Consider the following 23,999-nt stretch of genomic DNA (forward strand, 5'->3'; position numbering starts at 1 on the left):
CCTTGGTTTCGCCATATTTTGAAGACGTTCACCGCTGCACTCCTCGAACACCAGACAGGTCGTTTGGTTTCCAAAATGCTCGTGCCGAACTTCCAGGCCATCACAATCTGCCCTCGGTCAAACTCAGATAGATCGCGCACCTTCCGCCTTCTACACACGGACAGCACGCTCACTGACACTATATGCCCCGTGCGTGTGTCTGACTAGCAGTCATTTCTCGCTAGGTGACGCTGCTGTCGGGGTCATAATGTTCTGGCTGATCAGTGTACTTACGTGATTAACATTGCAAAATCACGTTTTAATGTAAGTGTGAGAAAAGCCATTGCAATGTGAAATGGTGGTACATTAATAACCGATGTAACCAGCAGAATGTTGAATGCAAGCATGCAAACGTGCATACATTGTGTTATGCAGCTGCCGGACGTCAGTTTGTGGTATAGAATTCCAAGCCTTTTGCACTTGGTTGGCCAGTAGAGGGACGGTTAATGTTGTTTGTGAATGACGCTGGAGATGTCGTCCGATGATGTGCCATTAAGTGCTCGACCGGAGAAAGATCTGATCGAGGAGGCCAAGACAACATATCGTTCAGTCCTGTCATCTGTAGCCCATGGTGCGCCACAGTTGCCTCGGTTTTGGATAGCACCATCCACAGTATACTTTACCCACAGCTTTACGCGAACAGTTTACAAACGTTTCGAAAATGGTTCCAATCTTGGCCCGAAAGCCACTGATCAAGCTGTTTTGGAAGTCAGATAAATCGCTCCGTTTCCGCCTTACGACAACGACTGCACTGTTTTCCACCCCCGCCCCCCCCCCCCCTACCCCACTCTCTTAATTACACTCCACTGCTAGTGCAGCCATCTGAGGTCTGTGAGTGGTTACTGTACGTTGACGTCGAACATAGGCGGGTGGCCAAATTAATGTGACTGGACTGTGTAAGTGCTGTTGGAATAAGATATAGCACCCAACACCATGATTTCAGGAGTCGGAGAGGCATGGGTGTCGAGAATCGGTGCTTCTCGTGTCCCTTTACCAGGTCGTCTACTTTGTCTGTGGCCGTCAAATCGACGCCAATGTGAGACTCGTCGCTGAATACCACAGAACGCGACTCAGTGTCTTTGTTGGCTGTGGCTTGCACCGGGTATGTGCCTGTAGTCTGTGGTCTAGTGTCAATGGTAAACGACGAGTGGCAACTTGAGATCTCAATCTAGCTTCCAATAATCCGTTCATAGCGGTTCGTGGTGACGCTCTGCCTGTAACTTCTCCCTGGATTTCAGCTGCTGTCGTCCGCCTATTTGCCAGTGCCAGTCGAAAAATGTTACGGTCTTCTGGTGGTGTAGTCTTTCGGGAAAGACTCGCGCCTACTTTCTTGCCACACTGTTTTATAGAGACCATCTTGTCACCACCCGTCCTTCAGCCTACTGTCTGAGCTATAAGTCGGTCAGACGTTCCCATGTCTCTCATGCCAATGATTCAACCTTTCCAACTTCCAAAATATGGCGCACGATAAGCAGCTTGTGTACGTCCTTTGGGCACGATGTGTTACGATTTGCACTTCCAAAGTTCCAGTAACGTTAGAGTCTTGCGTGAGCCATCATGTACTCATACCATGTACTCCTCATCTGCAGGAACGGCTTTTTTCCTGCACTGGACATGCTGTAAATAAGCTCACATAAGGATAAAAATTGTTATCAGCATATCCCACAGATACGGAAATACAGGTGTTCCAGTTTGGTAGCGTTCGGCCACAGTGTTCATGGTGCAACACTTTCCATTTAAAACACGTGATGGGGTTGGGAAATTAATCAGTGACCTTGTAGTGGGATTTTCTCTTTGCTACGAGCAAAACCTTGAATTTATCCGCATTTAAAGACATTCGCTATTCATTACACAGCACGAAAAATCTGTTCGTTAGCGAACAGTATGATACTTCAGTCCATGGGCGCCCATACGATTGGCCGTAAGAGGAGAGTGGCCAAGACATGGGGTTATGGAGTGTTTTTGATATGGTGACTTGAGAGCAGTCATAAAAAAGTTCCAGTATTTCCGACCCTGTTAAAAAAAGTACGTAATAACGACTTTCTTGAAAGAAAAACACCTGGCTACACTATATTTTCTCCTTTCCCTAAGAGCTGTGGGAGTGAAGGTGCCCCTTCGTCACCGAGTATGGGCGCCATTGCTTCTGTCTGATACGTCTACTGAGAACGTAGAACTGTGAAATATGTGGAAAACCCCTCAAAGTTTCAAGTCTAACTTCAAATGGTTCCCTGTGTTACACTCACGCTATTATGTACAGGAATTCCTCACATAATTTAAATATTTCGCTGTCTCGTGTGGCCGGCCGATGTGGTCGAGCGGTTCTAGGCGCTTCAGTCTGGAATCGCGCGACCGCTACGGTCGCACGTTCGAATCCTGCCTCGGGCATGAATGTGTGTGATGTCCTTAGGTTAGTTAGGTTTAAGTAGTTCTAAGTCCTAGGGGACTGATGACCTCAGATGTTAAGTCCCATAGTGCTCAGAGCCATTTGAACCTTTTTTTTTGTCTCGTGTGACGTGTATTTACACACTGCCGAAATTGTTTTGTTTTTAATAAACATTTTATGTATTATGCCTACAGTAATACGTTGCCTCAAGTGTCCCGGCTTGGGGCACTTTTACAGTAAGTCAGTGATTACACTAACAAATCAGTTTATTGAAGCAATCAATTTGCGTTCAGAAACGTAAGTTCTGTACAAATAAGAAAAACTATTTTTGAAAAAAAAAAAGGAATGACTTCTTTGAACAATTTAAAGTTCTTGGAAAACAACATAAATAAATTGTGTGTGTGGTCACCCTCCACGCGCAGTTCGATCAGCTCTTGCTGCTCGGCGATCTGCCGATCCTACAAGGCAACTTCAACTTCCGGCTGGTTCGTGGCGAGTGGGACGGAGACACTGGCGTGGTCAATCGGCATCCCCGCCTCTTTTGCTGCGGGTCACTGGAGAGGACATACAGCTAGGATCGGCGATCTTTCCTGCATAAGGACCTTCATTTGGTATATGTTGTGAGTTGTGCGACAATTTTTTTGCGTTTTCGTGAGGATACAGTATTTTTCGTGTGCCTGCAGAAGGCGGGGGTCCGCTACGGTCTATCTATCTGCGCGACGTGCAACGCGCGGCACATGAGAGCGCCGAAGGATGAGAATGGCCTACAGTGCGCGGGGTTATCCGACGTGAACAGCACTGAAGTACACTACCAAATAGCCGGAGAGTCCCGTTGGGGAGTTTAAAATCGAAGTTGCTGGAAGTTGAACCGGACACCTTGTCGCTTAGCGCTGGGGAGCGTTCAGCGGCGTGCGCTTTTTCGCGGCCCTCCGAAGAGCGTTCCCTGGCAACTATGCCGGTTTCAGCTTATTTGCGACCATTCCGTAGAGCTATCCCCGGACAGCTAAGCCAAGTGCAGAGAGCAGCGATCCGCTCGAGTCAGCTGCTCGACTGCGAATCTACCTGCTGCTCGCCGGGCGAGGGCAGTTACACCCACGTGGCGGATGACTAGTAGACAGCTATCGGTCTAGCTATGTGAGCTCGGATTTGCTGAGGAGAATGGGACGGCGGATGCACCAAAAGATCCGTACATGTGGCGGCCTGTACTACTCTTGTGCGCGCCCTCGGAAATAGCCTGCTTCGTGCAGGCCAAGCAAAGTTCGGCTGACCTGGGCCGGTGCACCTGCGGAGCTGCAGCGATGACCCGCATAGCAGGGCGACGGTGCGGGCTGGTGGCGTTGCAGGAGGCCCCGGGAACCCGCTATTGCCCGTCCGAGCAACTTTCGCTAAGATAGTCACGCAGATTTAATTATCAATAAAAGTTCTGGATGTATCGCAAAGCTAAAACGTTCTCACGTTGCGGTGCATTACTGAGTAAGTGGAAGAAAGCAAAACGGCTTAGAATTGAACTTCCGACAAGTTGGTACTTGGAGTCAAAGGAGTAGCTGAGTCACAGAAGGACGTGAAGGGACTGGCCACGGACTGCTTTAAAGGGAATATTCAGCCATTCACCTCAAGTGTTCCAGGAAACAATGGGAAACCTCTTTCCGCAAATGCTATTCCTTTGTCTTAATCACTGTGCCACTTCAGTCGACACTGCACTAAGAGGCAAGCTGTCGCTTAATTTACTCGATTTATCGAAGCAGACGCGGACCCAGTGTTTGGTTCTAGGGAGGCGGGGGGGGGGGGAGAGGGTCGCACAGTTTTTTACTGTCTCCCCAGTTCCCCTTCTCAAATATTACTTTCATTACTTTCGGTTACTCACACTTTTAACGTCCCTTCAATTTTAATATTAATAACAAGAATACATAGAAATAAAATGTTTTATACAATAATAATAATTATTCATTTACATCATTACATAGTACATCAGTTTAGCATAACAAGAAATTGAAATCCAGGGGAATTTAAAATTTAAAAAGTATTCGTCCGAAAGTCCATGTGTCTTGCAGTTCATTTGATCTCGTTTTATCCATACTTCGTAGTTGTCGACGTTGCTGCATTCAGTACAAGTTTTTCGTGTTTTATTGAATCACACGATACGTAATAACACCGTCAGTCAGAACAATTTCATTGTTTTACTGACTCACACGCCGCATTTTGGACCCTTGGATCCATTATCAGGTGCAAATCGTCTTAATACACTATTAACTTCTGCTTTTGAGTGAGGTGATGGGATATGCATTCTGCTACTGTGAGATGATTAGATGTTAAGCTTCGATATTCGCGAATCAAATAATGGAAAATATGTTGATAAATAGGAAAAAGCTTAACGAAAAATCCACGAAGAACTTTTTTAACGTTTTAATGTCAATAGAATGCATAATCAATGTGTGCTGACATCAAAACATTAAATATATTCGTTATGCATTTTTCGCTAAGTTTTTTAACCACTCAGTATTTGTTTCCGTTATTTGATCCGCGAATTTCGAAACTTCACATCCAACCTTCTGTCAGTAGGAACATACATCGTATAACCTTACTCAAGAGAGGAAGTATATAATACATATAAACGACTTGCATCTGATGATGATCTCCTTAAAACACGAAAAAAATTCTGACTGAAGGTGTTATTATTCATATTTTCTATGTACTTAATTTAACAACTGTAACAGTAAAAAACTCTCACAACTTCAACAACGTCATAATTTACGCAATATAAAATCGAAGTGTGCACACTCTATTATCAGCACTTCATTTAGCGCCATAATTGTGTATACATGTCTGAAGACTATGGCTATGTGAGCGTGTAAATTATGGGAATGATGTTTCTTTCAGTCCTTTCCGCCTACGTTCGGAAGTCAACCATTCTATTATTTTTTTCCTTAGTGGTGGATCTTTCCCTCCTTCCTGTCTCCTCTCTCTCAACATCCTGTGGTCTTCCTTAACATCCTGCGGTTGGTCGGTTCTGCTGAGGACTCACAAACACTGTCATATTTGTTGTTGACAGCACTAACGGTCAGCCGGGGAAAGTGCGCCTTTACGTTACTCGAATGTTACTGGTCATGTCGTAAGACCATCTACATGAGCAGACCCTCATACAAGCAACTGAAAAGTATTCTGTGTTACATGTAGCTTGTAACTTATAGAATTCCTTGCCATTTTTGAGAGTCTTAGCTTTCACGTTACTTTATTCTCTGAATGTTAGCTGTGGAATTAGGAAATTGATATGTGTTAAAACAGTACTTGTATTGAAATGTTTTATTTGAGGGGAGAGTCATCACCCACATCATTCGACCCCAATTTGGTTCCGCACCTGTTACTTGAAGTTGTATGAAATGTCTCTGACGCATTACTGAAAGGCCTTACTTTGAGTCCATATTCATTCACAATCGATCCGAAGGACGTATTGAAACAGCGGCAGGACAGAAAATAAGTTTAAATGAGAACAGACAGTTTGAAGCGTTACTGCATTGTTCTCAGATTTCCACACAAGGTGGAGAAAGGTGGCATTGTTTTCTTCAAAACATTCCTGCACCAAGATGTGTTCATGACCACGTGCGTTGCCTCCACGACAAGTGCGACTGTTGGTTGAGACGAGCTATAACGCCATCGCATGCAGCAAAAACAAATGATATTTTCTCCTGAGCAGCATTCTCAAGTATCTAGCCACTGCCTGCGCTTTGGACAAGCACTCGGGGGTTCCGTGTAAGCCGGCCGATGTGGCCGAGCAGTTCTCGGCGCTTCAGTCTGGAACTGCGCGACCGCTACGGTCGCAGGTTCGAATCCTGCCTCGGGCATGGCTGTGTGTGATGTCCTTAGGTAAGTTAGGTTTAAGTAGTTCTAAGTTCTAGGGGACTGATGACCTCAGATGTTAAGTCCCATAGTGCTCAGAGCCATTTAAACCATTTGTTCCGTGTAATTGTGCTGTTCGATGTCGAAGAGACCTTTGACTCACTACTGACATTAGCGAAGGGTTCTAAAGCTGAGCCTTATCAGTCCTACAGATGAGTGTGCAGCCGTTCGACTGACTCAGTGCCACACGCAAGCGAACAGTGGAGATGACACAGTGGTACTGCTTCTAGCGGAACTGATTCACGTGAATGTGAGGGGCTGAATCATCAGGGATGATGTGCCGGACAGTCTATTGTCCACAGTGGTGTTGGCAAACTCTTCTATTGCACTCTTAAAGTTGCACCTTCTACACCCTGTTGTACTCTGTTATTTTTTAGGGTTCCGTACCTCAACTGGTAAAAACAGAACCCTTATTGTATTATTTTGCTGTCCGTTCGTCCGTCTGTCTGTCTGTCTCTCCTGCTGTTACAAAAAAAATTTCTGAGAAACGGGTAGACGCATAAAGTTGAAATTTTGCCACACACTAAAGTTCACGGTCCCTTGGCGGTGTAAACAATCTAAGCTTCTGCATCAATGCAATCAAAAGATACAGCCAGGTATGTAACATAATTTGATACTCCCAGACTCACTTATCAAAACGTACAGAGTACTTCTAGTTTACCTACAGTAATGAAATTTGGCAGGAAGCGAGGTTCCACAATACAAGTAAGGGAAAAAATCTGAAAATTGTTAATTTATCATTATATCGCACGAAAAAAAGTGTCATTTTTCGGTTATCCGACAGTCTGTCTATCCTTCTGTTAAGACCCATTTTTGTCAGCAACGGGTAGACGTATCAAGGTGACATTTATTTGACGTATTATGGTCTACGGCCAATCAAATCGAAAGATACGGCCAGTTATGTCATATATTTTGATACTCGCAAACTCACTCATCAAAGCCTGTAGAGTACTTCTAGTTGATCTAGAATCATAAAATTTGGCAATAAGGAATGTACCACAGTACAAGTAAAGGAAAAAATCAGAAAACTTGTTAATTTGTAATTATATCACATGAAAGAAGTTTTTTGTCACGTAATCCGACTGTCTGTCTGTCTGTTACCTGTTTCTCAATAACGGGTAGACGTACCAAGTTGAAAACTATGTCAAATACTAAGGTCTATGGTTCCTTGACAGTGTAAAAAGTTAAGCTTCTATGTCAATGCAATGAAAAGATATTGCCATTTATGTCTTATATTTTGATATTTTGCCGGTATCGACGTCGATAACAGGCAAAGATCGTCGAAATTCTCGATTTCTACTCGCACGTATCCGGATCTTTTTTTAAATTTATCTGCTGCTTACAGTTCACTGATGATGATATTTGGTTTGTGTGGCGCTCAACTGCGCGGTTATCAGCGCCCGTATAAATTCCCAACCTTTGCTCAGTCCAAACTCGACACTTTCATGAATGACGAGGACATCACAAAAACCCAGTCATCTCGAGGTAGGTGAAAATCCCTGACCCCGCCGGGAATCGAACCCGGGACCTCGTGCTTGGGAAGCGAGAACGGACCGCGAGACCACGAGCTGCGGACTACAGTTGATTGACTACTAGGGAGGGGAGTAGGGCTGTCAGAGGCCAAGTTGACACCCTTCAACTTTTAAATAAAATAGTTTAATGCATACATAAAAATACAACAATAAGAATAAAAAAGACGATCTAAGGCTCGACGAAATGTTGATGATGTAAATGATGTCGAAACCTGTAACTATGGTTGTGCTGTGTGCAAATTGTAACATTTTTTAGGTAACGGATTTGGACGCAGATAGGATTGGAGAGGTTACACCATCTGATGAAAAGCATCCGCCCGCCTCTGATGGAAATCATCCGGCCACATCTGTATAATGCGGAATTGACCACAAGATGTCAGATGCCAGTAGATAATCGCAAGATGCCAGTATGAAAGGAGATGGGGAATATTGGGTTGTCACTAGTAAGCAGTAGGGGAAAGAAGGGTAAAGCTGCCAGGTTGGGAAAGTGGCCACTGCTTATTTGATGTCTTCAACAGTGCTGCTTCCTACCACACTAGTTGTAATCGATACCATCAGCATTGTCAGTGACGCTGACAAAGAAAGCTTTCTCCGTTATCTTTCCATGAAAACATTTAGGTTTTTCGATCGTTTTATATAAGTTAAGTCACATTACTTTAGTTGCTTCACTTTTATGTAGAGCAATATGTTTTTGCTATATCACGGTTCACGCAGTGCCTTTTGGGTTAAAAATATAAGCCACTGGCGATCCTTCAGAAATTGTTCAAATGCTCTAAGCACTATGGGACTTAACATCTGAGGTCATCAGTCCCCTAGACTTAGAACTACTTAAACCTAACTAACCTAAGGACATCACACACACCCATGCCCGAGGCAGGATTCGAACCTGCGACCGTAGCAGCAGCGCGGTTCCGGACTGAAGCGCCTAGAACCGCTCGGCCACAGCGGCCGGCTCGTTTCCTTCGGTTGTATTGTTTCGCGTGTGAGCCACTGATACAGACATGGCTTTCGATCGGAAAAACTGGCCACGCTACACGCTGGGAAAAGTGGCCCAGGTGACTGATGGCCACTATTCCCAACAATTCATTTTTAAACTGTTTGTCCCGGTGAGAATTAGCTAATTCCATATTTTATGCATATTATGACAATTTAAAGTAAAACATTATAAATCGTTTTGTCCACCAACCTAATATCCATTATATTGCTCTTCTGCAACGGTAGCAAGAGATTCAGGATGCCAAGAAAATACATCCAGAAAACAGAGCAAAAAACGTGGAACTCTGTTGCGATGCAAAAGGTAATTGAAACAGTAAAAAATGCTAACATGTCTTTCTCAGCAGCAACAAAACAATTTAATATTCCAGGTAACACGCTAAAAACGGAGAGTTCTAGGAATAAAATAGAGGTGCAGTTGGTAGTAAAAAGGTTATGGGTAGCTTAGTGGCAGTGTTCAGTGAAGAACAAGAGCAAGAAATCCTTAATTACATTTGAGAAACGCAATTTTATGGAATTACAGTGAATTACCTACGGGGATCGGCGTTCCAGTTGGCAGAGCACAACAAAATACCACATCGTTTCAACAAAGAGTCTGAAGTGGCAGGCAAAGACTGGGTGGATAATGTCGGAGCTGTAAACGCTTGGCTCATGACCTGTGCGCTGGATGTGATGAGGACGATGACAACTTCACGAGCCAATTTTGTATATGACTTAATATTGTATCTGAGTGGATAAATTGTGAATGAGTGAAACTGAAATAATAACCCATAATTAATCATTTGTTTCTCTGTTTATATCATTAGGAATTGTTGACCCTTTTGTGCCAGCAATGTAATGCAACACGTTTCTTTTTCATTTGTATTACTGTTCTCTTAATAATAATCAATTGTGAAATAAAAACTATAATCCTACCCGTTTTTAGAACTAAACCAGCTATTTGGGAATGGTGGCAAAGCTCTGGTCATTTTACCCCATTAGGTGGGGAAGAGTGACCACTATGTAAGCATTCAGAAAAACGTTTATACATCCTATAAAATATACTCTTACCTTAACTATAAATTTTTGGTGTGGTATGTAGAATCGAGATGTGTATGCCACAAGCTTCAGTTAATAGCCATGCTTTCATGAAAATTCAGTTTCACTTAGAGTGGTCACTTTACCTCCATTCCATTCGCGGGACAGTCCGATCAGAAGAGTTCAGTGACTTCGCATGTCAAATAGTCATTGGTTGTTACCTGAGTAACAAATCGATGAGGAACATTTCAAACTTTCTAAAGCTGCCCAAATCGACTGCTGATGATGTGACTGTGAAGAGGAAAAGTGATGGAACAACCACAACTAAACCGAGACCGGGAGAGCTCAAGTACTCACGGACAAGGGCCGTCGAACATTGCAGTGGGTGGTTATAAAAAATCGCATGGAATCAGCGGAAGAAAACAGGTGTGAGTTCCAAAGTACTACCAGCAGTTCAGTAGGCAGAATGACTGTGCGGGTGGAGTTAAAAAGAGTGGGCTACAATGGTCTAACAGCTTCTCATAAGCCACACATTTCTGTAATCAGTGGTAAGCGACGTGTGGGGTGATGCAAAGAGTGACGCCACTGGAGTGTGGACGACGGAACGAGTGATACGGAGTGATGAAAGTGATGAATGACGCTATACCTTGTGGCAATATGTGGTTCTGCACATCGTCCTTTGTTCCAGTGAATTGGTGTTTTGTGCAGAAGCAGCCGTCTATAACAATAAACTTCTGGTGGCTAGGATTCACAGTCATGTAAAAATTTTTAAAGGACATCATGGTAGCCTTTGATTGAAACATTGCCGGCCTCTGTGGCCGAGCGGTTCTAGGCACTTCAGTCCTGAACCGCGCTGCTGCTACGGTCGCAGGTTCGAATCCTCCCTCGGGCATGGCTGTGTGTGAAGTTCTTAGGTTAGTTAGGTTTAAGTAGTTTTAAGTCTAAGGGACTGATGACCTCAGATGTTAAGTCCCATAGTGCTTAGAGCCATCTGAAGCATTTTTTTGGTTGAAACATTATTTATTTATAAAATTCCCTATTGCAGTATCGTCCGTGTGCCCGCTGTACGCTCTGTGTTCGCAGTTTCGCTGTACTGCGTTGGATAACGGCCGCACTGTCGAAATTACGAGAGTGGCTTTTATAAACAAATAATCTAAGGGTGAAAAGCGACCACGATATGCTGAAAAATTACAATAAAGTTTCAAATAGACTCAATAAAATTCTTTATAAAACAGTCTCGTGAGATGATATCGGACTAAAGACAGTAGAATGTTTTGCATATAAGGTGTACAGGGTAGCCATTTAAGTTGGTACATCAAAATATCTCGAGAACGATGCATCCCATAAGAAAACAGTTAATATGAAATTGGCGTGGATGAGAGGAGTCTAAAGATAACACTATCAGCTATCTGATAGTGTTTTAAAAGAAACTCTGATTAAACTTTCTACTGAAATATATTCCACTTTTTCTGTTTATTTTATAAAAACTTGAGGGATGGTCTTCATTTACTAACACTGTTTGTAAAATACTGATGTCAACGCGGTACTTATTCTCTCATCAATGTCTCTGCAAGCGTTTATAATACGTTCGATAGTATCTGCCCGAGTTGTTAGCATTTCTTGTTAAACTTTGTCTTTTCAAAACCCAAGGATAAAGAAATTCGTAAATGTAATAAGATCTGGTAAATGGAAATGAGCGTTTGGCGTCATTGGCCGAAAGGCCCCTTACGGGGAAGGTCCGGCCGCCTTGGTGCACGTATTATTACATTCGACTCCACATTGGGCGACCTGCGCGCCTGATGGGGTTGAAATGATGATGAAGACAACACAACAACCAGTCCCTGAGCGGAGAAAATCCCCGACCCAGCCGGAAATCGAACCCGGGCCCGTAGGACGGCAATCCGTCATGCTGACCACTTTTTTTTTTTCTTAATTTTGTTCGTTGTTGATAGTTGTGTTTGGTCGTTGCGGACGTCACATGACATCCGTTCAGGTTCGTTTGTTGATCCTTCCACTCAGTTTTTTATTACAGAGGCCAACAAGCTCTCTGACCGAACACGCTGAGCTACCGTGCCGGCTCCACTAAGCTATCGGGGCGGACATAAAATCTGGTGAACAAGAGCTCGATTTATTATACCACTCTTACGATAGAGGCGATCACTGTAATTGTTGTTTAATGTCTCCCACGCTTTTCTTGAGTAATGTGCCGGACAACCATCATTCTGGAACCACATAATTCAACGTTATTGAAAACTACTACCTTCAAGCAATAATGCTAATTCGTCTCCCGAAAAGTGCATATACGTTTGTCCATCCAACATACTGCATAACAATAATGACTATTTATTTAAATTGAAGGTGGAGGGGGGGGGGGGGGGGAGAAAGGAAAGGACCTATCGATGGCAGCTGCATCGGGACTTTATGCGGAATAAGCAGCGACGAGCGAAGATGTGTGCCGGACTGGGACTCGACCGCGGGACTTCTACTTACTAGGCAGTTGTATTAACCACTGCACCATACGGAGAGAGTGTTTATCGCAGATGCACGGACTGTCTCGGCATGCTACATCGCCGACTCACATTCCGACCTAGCCCCACCTATCCGCAGTCTCCGTCCATGCTCGCTAATTTTAGATTCCCGCTGGAAGTTGAACGATATTATACATCCACACTGAAGGCTGTGGATCACCAATCGAGGCGAATCAATTATATGAATGCCTGACGTCTGTTTTTTCGGACATGTCCGAAAGAACAGACGCCACGCATTCATAGAACAATAACCAACATGTCTGCCATCAGACCAGATAATAACTGACCAAAGACGCAACCAGTGCTGGTTCATTGGGCTCCAACGGTGCGTGTTGTGTCTGTTGACGTTACCGTGATTCGTGAAAGTTGATTCATCTCAGAACTACACACTCCGAAAAAATTGAATTTATTTCTGTTTAGTCAAAAACCCACCGACAAAACATGAGGCGATTATGAATATTACCACTGTGAACTTCCTGAGCCATTAAAATGTGGTAGGAATTAAATTTTTGACGGCGTAATATTCATATACTAGTAGTTTGTGGTGTTCCAGAATCACATGCAGCATCTCGAGAACTGGTGGTAAATTCACAATTCGGTAAAACGATACACGGATGGTATTGTTGTCGGAAAACGTTCAGTAAAAAGATTATAAAGTTTGATATAGATTTACTAGAAACTCAGTTTGTTCATCAATAGAATACCACATTTTATCCACCATTTAAACTACCGACACCTATAAAAAACAACCCGAGTACCAAATACCACAAGAAAGAAATAATGAATAACTGCCACATGATAACACTGACTGAAGACAAACACATAACAACGCACTTTCGTAGGTGTTTGCAAGAAGATGGCTTGTAATTAACACCTACCTGCACCACGACACTATTCCTTGAGAATGAATGAATACAATCTCAGCAAGACTGACGCACTATAGTGTTCTATTTGGTACTAGTACTTGCTACAATCCCTTCCTTCTGGGTAGTGGTGTTGCAGTCGGCATAACCTTCCACTTAAATCCTGTATGTGTAATCATTCTTATTACTTTGGTCTCGTGCTTCCTTCGTAAAAGAAAAAAAAGTTCAGTATACAGTCGTTAATTATTTTCCGAAGAACATGAATACGCAGTTAAAATAAGAATCCCCACTTAAAAAATGGTGTTGCCCTCTTTTTCATCGACAACAGTGACATCTAGCAAAAAGTAGATAAAGCCATCTTGTAGGTCCCTAGGCCCCAGCCATTCACGCAAATTTGGTCTCTACTATTTTCTCATTGGATGTATAGTTCTCGAGATATTTAGTTGTCTCCTCTATACTCTCCCTGTATAAATAAGCAACTAAATATTGTAAATTTACCTCTAAGAAATGAAATAAGCTATAAATGATTTTTTTGTGACTAATTATGATGAAGTATATACAAATACAACTATGACGAAGTACATACAAATACACGACACATATCGGTAAATGTAGCACGGCACTTCGTAGATCTCGGTGTACTTCGATTTAGTAATCCCGTTTATTCGTGAAAGGAGGGAAGTATGGCTTCCCTTCCAAGTTTAGAAAGAAAGTCGGTATTAACTGTATTTCATATGCGGCTTTGCAAGCGCGAAATCTCTCCAAAAGCAGAGAGTCAAAAGAGCACACTTACGGATCGAATGTTCAGTTGATCAGTGGGTTTATCTTGAGCCTATGAGGCTATAAGATGTAATATACTCCAGTTTTTTAATTGCGTCGTTTCCTCAAAATTTGCTGTGAAATACTAGTAAACTAAACCTGTTTTCAAACGGAAGGTTGACTTGAATACCACGATGCTTTTACTAGGCATGATCTTATTGCAGATGATGTCCCTTTTCATTCCTGCGACCTGTGAATGTATCCAGACAGTTGAAAGCGGCCTTATAGTTTAACGCGGACTTCGCACGTTTCAAATTCATAAATCTTTGCTAGAAGTGAAGGAGCAATGGACAGAAAAAATCTTGGGTCCAACCGATGATTATATGCCCGTACGTATGGATTTGCAGTATGAGAATTATCCACTATGCTATCAAAAGAAACAACACAGAGCGAATAAATCAAACACAATAAAAATCTTGAATTTTTAATTTCCTGTACTACGACTACGATGTACTAACCTCATAAATGAATGTCTCCCTCTTTCGTCTACATAGATTATTTTTTTACAATATCGTAGTAGACAACTGATTTCACGTGATAGTTGCCTTGCGAGAAAGACACAGTGCGTCATAACTTGACGTCGGTCGCGTCCATATAGGATTTATCGCAGGAGAGAAACTTCCTCGGCAGCATTGCTTCGACCAGCCAGATATGTTATCTGACAGTCGTTCTACTGAATGGCTCCATCTATGAGCATCTCATTCACACTTATCGCTCATGCAAAGTACTTGCGTGTGAAACTTACGTATTAGAGTGCATTTCCACACTGCCGGGCGAAAGGAGTTGTCTACAACTCGTATAAAATAACAGTTTGATTGAAAGACAGCATTGGTGGTAGCCGGCCGGTGTGACCGAGCGGTTTTAGGCGCTACAGTCTGGAACCGCGCGACCGCTACGGTCGCAGGTTCGAATCCTGCCTCGGGCATGGATGTGTGTGATGTCCTTAGGTTAGTTAGGTTTAATTAATTCTAAGTTGTAGGGGACTGATGACCTTAGAAGTTAAGTCCCATAGTGCTCAGAGCCATTTGAACCATTGGTGGTGATGGATGCATGTGATCAATAGTTGTCATTGTGCAGTTAGAAAAAGTACAGCTTTCTATTAAAGAAAATACATATCCTTCTACGTAGATAAAAAGTTTCGAGTTTTAACTTACAGAAAAATACATTCCCCCATTTTTGTATAATTTTCGTTTCCGTATGTCAAACTCAGTACGAAATACTAGCGGTATTTTGGCCAGATCACTTGCGCTATAGGTTTATGTGTCTCTGGATCTTTGATTGCCTGTCACCAACTGACTCCTAAAAGAAATGAAATTACTCTCAATTCAATGATAACTCCTTCTGCGACACTGGGTGACTTGTAAATTCTGTACGAAAAATAAATGTGAAACACATTTGTGTGTTCAGCACAGAGGGCGTTCTCCGCCGGCGGTGTACAAGGCCAATGATGATACTGAAGTTACTACGAGTAGTAAAGTGGGAGCACAAGTGATCCAGTAAGGCCCGTCCGTGTTTTGCGGGTGTGTTGTGAACTTTACAGTTACGAACAATGATGCAGCTTCTAATGGTAATGGTTGGATCACTGCTGCAATTGTGCGGTGTCCTGGTGATACAGTGAACCCGTTGCAGGTCTAGAGAGTTTTGACAGCAGAGATGTGATTGCTTATCGCACAATTCAAGTGAACGAGATGTACAGCCGGGACATGGCTCAGTGGTATTTTACGAGTACGATGCCTTTCAGCAGGGCGGGCAATGACCTTCAAGCACACGTCGAGTAGGTTTACCGTCACAAGGTTGTCATAAGGTTATCTACTAATATCTCCAGGTTTTAAGAAGACGACTCCACGAAAACAACGAGACATACAGAAAAACGACACACGTCAGTGAATAGATTCTCTCTTCAAGTTTAGATTCGTAACAAACGCCTTGGCGTAGTTACTCTACGGAGGAGGGGTGTCAGAACATGAAGACAAACCGTCCGCTCCGTAATGCCGCACTGAATTAGTTCGCGCCTGCAGACGAGCAACCCAATTCACAGATTTCCAAGGCGAGCTGCTGTCGTGCCTAGCCAGGCAATTCATGTCAGTGACGTCACTTAAACTTATCCACGTATTCACGTTTCCTACGTCACAAACGGTGTACACCTATAACGTGAGTTAAAAACTTGGAGAGATGCTCTATCCACTGATCTATAGCTATTTTCCGTATGTCTTTTAATTTTCGCGCAGTTGTTTCTGAAACAGCAGAGATATTTATGACTTCTGACTGTAATAAGAGAAAGCTCCCCTTACAGCGTTAAAAACAATTTCGATATGTTTGCCACACAAGCTCTCCGAATTAAGCGCCGTAAGTGCCTTAATTCGAGATATTGTACTATGTGCAACAAATAAAGGTTAGACTATTCATTATCAACATGCGACATGAGACTGTGAGATACGTAGGAACCAATTTTTGATCCCAAATTCTGTCTCAAATCCATGCATACAAAAATGGAGGTACGTATGTACTCGTGTGTATGCATGTTCCACATCTCCTCCTAAACCAATGGACAGATTTCGATCAAAGGTGGTACGCATATCACTGACCGTCTGGAAAGAACCGCTGTGGATTAAGAACCACCTTCCTATCAAAGGGGTGGCGGTGAAAAAGCAGCGTAGTACACGACTCGCGAATACTTCTACTTTATTCATCCGGTAACTGAGAATGAGAGCACTGAGTGTTATGCAACAAACTTTATACATAATTTCGAACTTTTACGAAATTTTGGCTCACTGACAACTCCCACAAAATGATGTGAGGAAATAAGTCTATCTTTAATACATTTTCGCTGTTCATGCAGTAAAACAGCCGCATCAAGCAAGACGTTATAATTTATTATTTTGTTACTAACTGTAGTTGTGACACATTTTGCAGACAGTACTTAAATATACTACCGAATGTACCTGCAGAATTATAGCATTGTACGACACATAGTCCAGCAGATATAATGTCATAAACACTGAGCCCCATGAAAAACCGCCGCATTGTTTGACCTTTACACTTATTACTTCTTTGCTCCTAACTATTCGCTATACGTTTCGCAGACAGTATCCACATATGCTGCCGAATGTACGTAACAGATTATATCATTGTGTGACACGTACTTCAGAAGTTATGTCGGCATGAACATTGAACTGCATGAAAACAAAAAGTAGTGCGAAATTCGCTAGAGATATACGTGGAGTATGTGTACAAATATGTGTTATTTATGTTAAATGTATGTGGTATGTGCGCATGTGGAAAAAGTCATGGGTAAACACTCCTCCTAAGCCCATGGATCGATTTCAACCAAACCTGGGTACACATTTACTAATCCTCTGGAAATAAATACTTTACGGGTAAGAGCGAGCGACACCGTATCGGGGTCGGGGTGATAATGTGCAGGGGGAAGGGGGAGGAAAAGATGGACAGAGAGGGGGAAGGAGGAGATACGCACATCTAGGAGACAGAGGAGATGGACAGAGAGAGGGAGGAGAGAGAAAGAGGAGAAGATGGGCAGAGGGAGGGGCGGAATAGATAGAGAGAGGGAGAAAGAGGACACTGACAGAGAGAAGGGAGGAGGAAATGGAGAAAGAGAAGAAGAGGAGACGGACAGGAAGAGGGGTAGAGGAGATGGACAGAGAGAAGGGGGGTGGAGTAAATGGGCAGAGAGAGGGGGGAGGAGAAGATGGACAGAGAGAGGGGGAGGAGGAGATGGACAGACAAAGGAAATAGGAGGGGATGAACAGAGGGAGGTGTGGAGGAGATAGAGAAAGGAGGAAGGAGGATATTGACAGGAAGAGTGGAGGAGAAATGGAGAAAAGGAAGAGGAGGAGACATATGGGGAAAGGGAGAAGAGGAGATGGACAGAGAGAGGGGGAGTAGCAGACAGACAGAGTGAGGGGCAGGAGAAGATAGACAGAGAGAGGGTGGTGGAGGAGGTAGACAGAGAGAGGGAGGAGAAGGAGATGGATCGAAAAAGGAGAAAGAGGAGAGGAGGGAGATGGATTAATACAAATGGAACAAAACGCCAGGTGTGCATCTAGTCGCTTTATAAAGACTGCACAGGGAAGAAAACATGTGAATCAATAAACAATAGTCTTCAGTCTAATATACAAAAAGCCTTGATTTAATTACGTAAAAATATTTTTAGAGAGGCGTAACGATTAACACAATATCTCTCAATATTGCACTCGCTCCTCTCTACTCTGTGCAGCCAGCCATGCTTGACAAGGCTTCGCATGTATTATTTACAGTTATGCAACAGGTAATACGGCGGATTGCGAATGGCTGGCTCTTGGCCCCTACCGCTCGATTCGCTGAAACGCCAGTCACAAAATAATCGAAGCCTCCTTGCAGTCTCACTTCCACACGCTCGCAGTCGGTATGGATCCAGCACATGCGACAAGGAGACATGACACAGAAGTCCAGTTCCTATGGGTAAAAGGATATCAAAGAACTTTACGTAATGAAATAGTCGACCATCTAGCAAAGAGGAGCATTACTGAAGAACAATTCCGTCTAACACCAGTTCCTCATACTGATCTCAATCGCACTATCAAGAAAGCTGCTAACTGTGACGGGCACCGTTAATGGTACGTACGTGGGGTAATTCAACACATTTTTTCTCGGCCAATTTTGGTTTTAAATGTGGAATCTGTTGTAGGACACCGTGGAATATTTCCGATTCAGCCTCTATACTTTCATGAAGTTCTGATAGGTAGCGGCGCTATGCGGACTCTTCAAAATGGCATCTGTAACGGAGGTTGTTCCAAGCAGAGAGCTGCCACTGAGTTTCTTTTGGTGGAAAACCAGAGCATCGCAGATATTCATAGGCGCTTGCAGAATAGCTACGGATATCTGAGAGTGAACGGAAGCACTGTGAGTCGTCGGGAGAGGCGTCTGTCATCACTGCAAGAAGGTCGCGCGCCAGCCGGCAGTACACAGCTGTGACCCTGCGGTGTTGGCACGTACAAACGCTGTCATCGAGGTGATCGACGGATCATGATCAAACACCTCTCTGCACAATTGGACGTTTCTGTTGGTAGTGCTGATACACTCATCCACCAGTTGGGGCCCTCATAGGAATGTGCCCACTGGGTTTCTCGCCGCCTAACAGAAGACCATAAACAACTACGAAGGGCCATCTGTGCGGAATTGCTTGCCCATTATGAGGCTGATGGTGACAGTTTTTTGTCGAACATCGTTACAGGCGATGAGACATGGGTTGGCTCCGACGTCGACCTGTGTATGCGGGCATACAAATCCTCCCAGTAAGGTGGTGTAAGGGCGTCGCACTGAACGGAGATTATTATGTTGAAAAATAAGGTTTTGCAGCCAAAGGACTGGAAAATAATATGCTGTATTGGAATCCTAAATAAACCCAACCTGCTTTCAGAAACAAATGGTTTGCATTACTTATTGATCGTCCCTCGTATCTCAGCAACATTAGGGCAAACACCCAGCGGCCATGCAACAGGACATCACTCGTCTGCTGTGGTTCGCTCTATGTGAAGCCATGTAAGCGTCATGTACTGTCCATCATTAGTATGAAGCTGGTACACGGATGTTATCCGGTACATTTACATCGAATAAAGATTCTAGTTTTTGGACATTGCGATCAGGATCATATTGGTGTGGCCGTTCTGAATCATGTAATACTAGAATGCACCAAGTACAAGGAAGTACAAGAACTACTGTACAGAAACTGGTTGAAGCGGTTTTGCCCCTACCTGCAACTGTTACCACCTTACTCTATAGATCATATGTGAATAAGTACAATTCGATAGCGGAATACTTAAAGGAAGCTGATACATAGTTTAAACTTGGTACTACATGTCTATATAATGTTATTGTTGTTTGTGGTCTTATGTCCGAAGACTGGTCTGATACACTCTGCTCAGTCCTGCGCGTCTTCATCTCCGAATAACTGCTGCAACCGACACTCATTTGAACCTGCCTACTGTATTCGACTCTTTGTCTCCCTCTACAATTTAACCCCCCCCCCCCCCACACACACACACACACACTCACACACACACACACACACACACACACACACACACACACACACAAAAGCTTTCCTACAATACTAAATTGACGAAATCCTGATGCCTCAGAATGTGTCCTATCAACCGATCCCTACTTTTAGTCAAGTTCTGCCGGAATTTTTTCCTACCCATTTCTATACAGTACCTCCTCATTGGTTATGCGATCTACCCATCAAACATTCAGCATTCTTCTGTAGCACAACATATCAAAAGTTTCTCTTCCCTTCTGGTCTGAGCTGCTTATCGCTCACGTTTCACACCCAGACAAATGCCTTTATGAAAGACTTCGTAACTCTTAAATTTATATTGTCACCAATCTTCTCTTCCTCACAAATCTTTTCTTGCCTTTGCAGATTACATTTTATACGCTCTCTATTCAGTGGTAACAATCTTCTCTTCCCTAGAAACCTTATCTTGCCTTTGCCAGTCAACACTTTATTCGCTCTCTACTTCGCCCACCATCAGTTATTTTACTGCCCAAATAGAAGAACTCATCTACTGCTTTTAGTGCCTTATTTCCTAATGTAATTCCCTCAGCTAACACTTAAGATTAATATTACATTCAAGATTGGCCTTCAAGAGGTGCATTACATACACCTTCGAGAAAGTAACTGGTTTAATGTACCAAAAGTTACTGCTAATAAATTTCAGTGGCCACATGATCCAGACTAATTCAAAAGTTTTCACTCTATTCATTCAACACTAATCAAGTATTGTTCTAAAAGTGTGATAGTTAGCTGTGGACATGAATATAAAAAACAGATTATTGGGCACTGATGTTTTTGATCCCCCTACGTATCTAACACTGTTGTCTACACGGAACTACAGATCCTCAAAATTACTGAACAAGAGAAACATATATTCTACATCAAGTCAGAAAATTCGTCCCATGAGCTAACACGAGACATAGGTAGCATACCACCCCGTCATTTTCAGTCCAATGTTTAAACTATGTTTGCCGGCCGCGGTGGCCGAGGGGTTCTAGACGCGTCAGTCCGGAACCGCGCGACTGCTACGGTCGCCGGTTCTAATCCTACCTCGGGCATGGATGTGTGTGATGTCCTTAGGTTAGTTAGGTTTAAGTAGTTCTAAGTTCTAGGGGACTGATGACCTCAGATGTTAAGTTCCATAGTGCTCAGAGCCATTTGAACAAACTATGTTTACTTTCCTAAAGTCCTGCAGAAAGACAATAGAACAGTGGCCATTACGTAGTCAAAAATAATTTCACAGTCCCCGAATCAGACACGTGGAATGAGACTGAAGCTGACAAGGACCTCGAAAACAATGCATTCCACGATCGATCTGTCCATTTATCTAACCTCCTCGCGTGTTTATCTCTGCTCCACCTTCGAACGGCCTAAATTAGCTGCCTGTTATGTGAACTTGTGACATCTGCTGTCACAGAGTCAATTTTATTTCACCATCTATTGCTGTTATATTCAGTACTATTATACGGCGGTTCTAACGTATGTAAATTTAGAGCCTTAGTCGGTGCAGCCCAGCAAGGCTAACGTGGAAATATTTCCCAGGCATATGCTACACATGTGTTGGATTATTTATTTGTTTCGGCTTTAGGCAACATTAACGGTCTTGCCATGCTCGGTTTACTTTATCCATAGCGGCACGCGAACAGTGTACACACTTAGCCGTTTCGGAAATGCTTCTACCCTTGTCCCAAAAGCCACGATAATGCTCTTTTGGACATCAGATAGATCGCCTCCGCATCGCTTTAAGACAGTGACTGCAGTGTTTTTTCGCGTCCCTCGACATGGTTTTTATACCCTCCAATGCAACTGCAGCCAACAGCCTTGCAGCAGTGTTAACACCGGTTCCCGTCAGATCACCGAAGTTAAGCGCTGTCGGGCTGGGCTAGCACCTGGATGGGTGACCATCCGGTCTACCGAGTGATGTTGGCAAGCGGGGTGCACTCAGCCCTTGTGAGGCAAACTGAGGAGCTACTTGATTGAGAAGTAGTGGCTCCGCTCTCGTAAACTGACACACGGCTGGGAGAGCGTTGTGCTGACCACATGCTCCTCCGTATCCGCATAGCGTTAGTTTTATCAAATTAATACACTTCCAGCTGCTATTTCCTGAACGTGATAATCCATCATTTTGTTTGTGAAAAGACTATCCTGTACTGTTTTTGAAATGTTAATGTTTTATAAAAGAAGGCCCATTTCTAAATGTCCTCTGGATGTACCCATAATTCGAGTAAATGAAATGCGAAGTAGAAGTGCCTATATAGAGAGCAGCGAAAGTTCGGTTCTAGTTTGCTTGGAATGTACACTGTCTGATAAAAAAAAGTGAAGCATCCAGAAGACACGATCGGATGTCAATGTTTCTTCGAACATGTAGACATGTTTATGTAAATGATTATAGTCGCAATTCCCTGTGACAGGTAGAACGGCTGGTTGCCAAAGTACACTAACAGTAAATTGAAGTCTGCTTGTCATCAGTGTTGCATACAAGACATAAATTACTACAGTTATGACTCTTACATCGTTCAGTCATGTACTCAAATGCTATTAGATATTTACTTTTCTTAAAGCGTGTAACTACGCCACAAAGTGAAGGATCATTTTTTGTGAGAAATTTACGAGTATTAACTGCTGCGAGTCCTTCTTATTTGCATTAGGTGGAACGGGAACAGACCCAATGGATATGACGAAAAAGTCAACTACAGACCTGACTGGTTGAAAGGCAGAAATATGAAACAAATTTTTCGAGTTTCTTTGGACTCGCTTTTGAGGGATCTATCGTGGGATTCTGCAGAGTGAAATTACGAGTAGGCGAGACGCAAAGCAGAAACGATAGTCTCACTGTGATTCTGAGGATTTTGGCGATTACACTCGTTGTCCAGAGGGATCTGCATGGGTGTAGAGGGAGTGTGAAATAGTGCGTGAATTGTAAAGGAAACCATCCAACGTAAAGCACATGTCTGAGGCTGAAACTGACATGAAGAATATTATGAAGTAGTTTTGTGTCACAGTGATTTATTTGGAATATATATGCTGTTTGCACTGCAACAGTTCGTAAATTGTCTTAAAAACCATATGGGCCAAAACAACTGGAACATCCTGCCGGAGCGGACGACATTCTCCTGACGTAAACATAAGGTAATCGGAAACGTTAGCCACCCGAAGATCAGCATGACAGTCGAAAACCGGTTATGGCATTGAAATAATACATTTTTAAAGGTATTTGGCTGGTTGCACTCTTCTACAACCGTCCTTAATTGCCGCAGAGTTCAAGAGATGCAGCATGGATAAAATAACTCTAGAACAGACACATTAGCGCCTTGTCTGCAGTTTACTTTACAGATGCACTGCATTTTTCCAGAGCCGTTCCAACAAACCTAAGATTTTCATTTGCCTTTCTTAATTCGGATTTTACGTGTTCGTTCCATTTCATATTACTTCTTAGTATTAATCGCAAATGGTTTAGTGGTGTGACACGCTCCAGATGTTCGCGATTAATATTTTAATGGTATACAATTAGGTCCTTTTGTTTAGTTACAAGCATTATACAGCATTTATCTATATTTAAAGAGGGCTAACATACATAAAACTAGCTGGTGATATAGTTACGGTCTAAACGTTTTCATGTTCAATACGTTGTTCCTATTCTGCTTATAGCACAGTTTTCTAAATCACCACCTTTACTGTCCACTTCGTGACCCATGCAGATCCTTAGAGGAGTTCCGATTTTATTTTTAAATTGTGCATTCAACTATATCTGTCCTTCATTTGAAGGGTATTGTAGTCAGCTACGTAATGAAAAAAATGTAAAATATTGCCTTATACTTGTGTAGAAAACAATAAGCTACTAATAATTCCAAACCAGCCCAAGTATCAATATGGAGG

At 43.0% G+C, this 23,999-nt stretch overlaps 1 protein-coding gene and 1 pseudogene across 1 annotated transcript in view; both read left to right on the forward strand.

The window, feature by feature from the left end:
• LOC126470569 (endosome/lysosome-associated apoptosis and autophagy regulator family member 2-like) overlaps positions 1–23,999 on the forward strand; it is a 221,996-nt gene that overhangs the window by 45,913 nt on the left and 152,084 nt on the right. The gene's annotated exons all lie outside the window — the stretch shown is intronic.
• On the forward strand, positions 21,935–22,052 carry LOC126472013 (5S ribosomal RNA; annotated as a pseudogene).

This window comes from Schistocerca serialis, chromosome 3, assembly GCF_023864345.2.
Source record: "Schistocerca serialis cubense isolate TAMUIC-IGC-003099 chromosome 3, iqSchSeri2.2, whole genome shotgun sequence".
In the NCBI taxonomy this organism is placed as follows: domain Eukaryota; kingdom Metazoa; phylum Arthropoda; class Insecta; order Orthoptera; family Acrididae; genus Schistocerca; species Schistocerca serialis.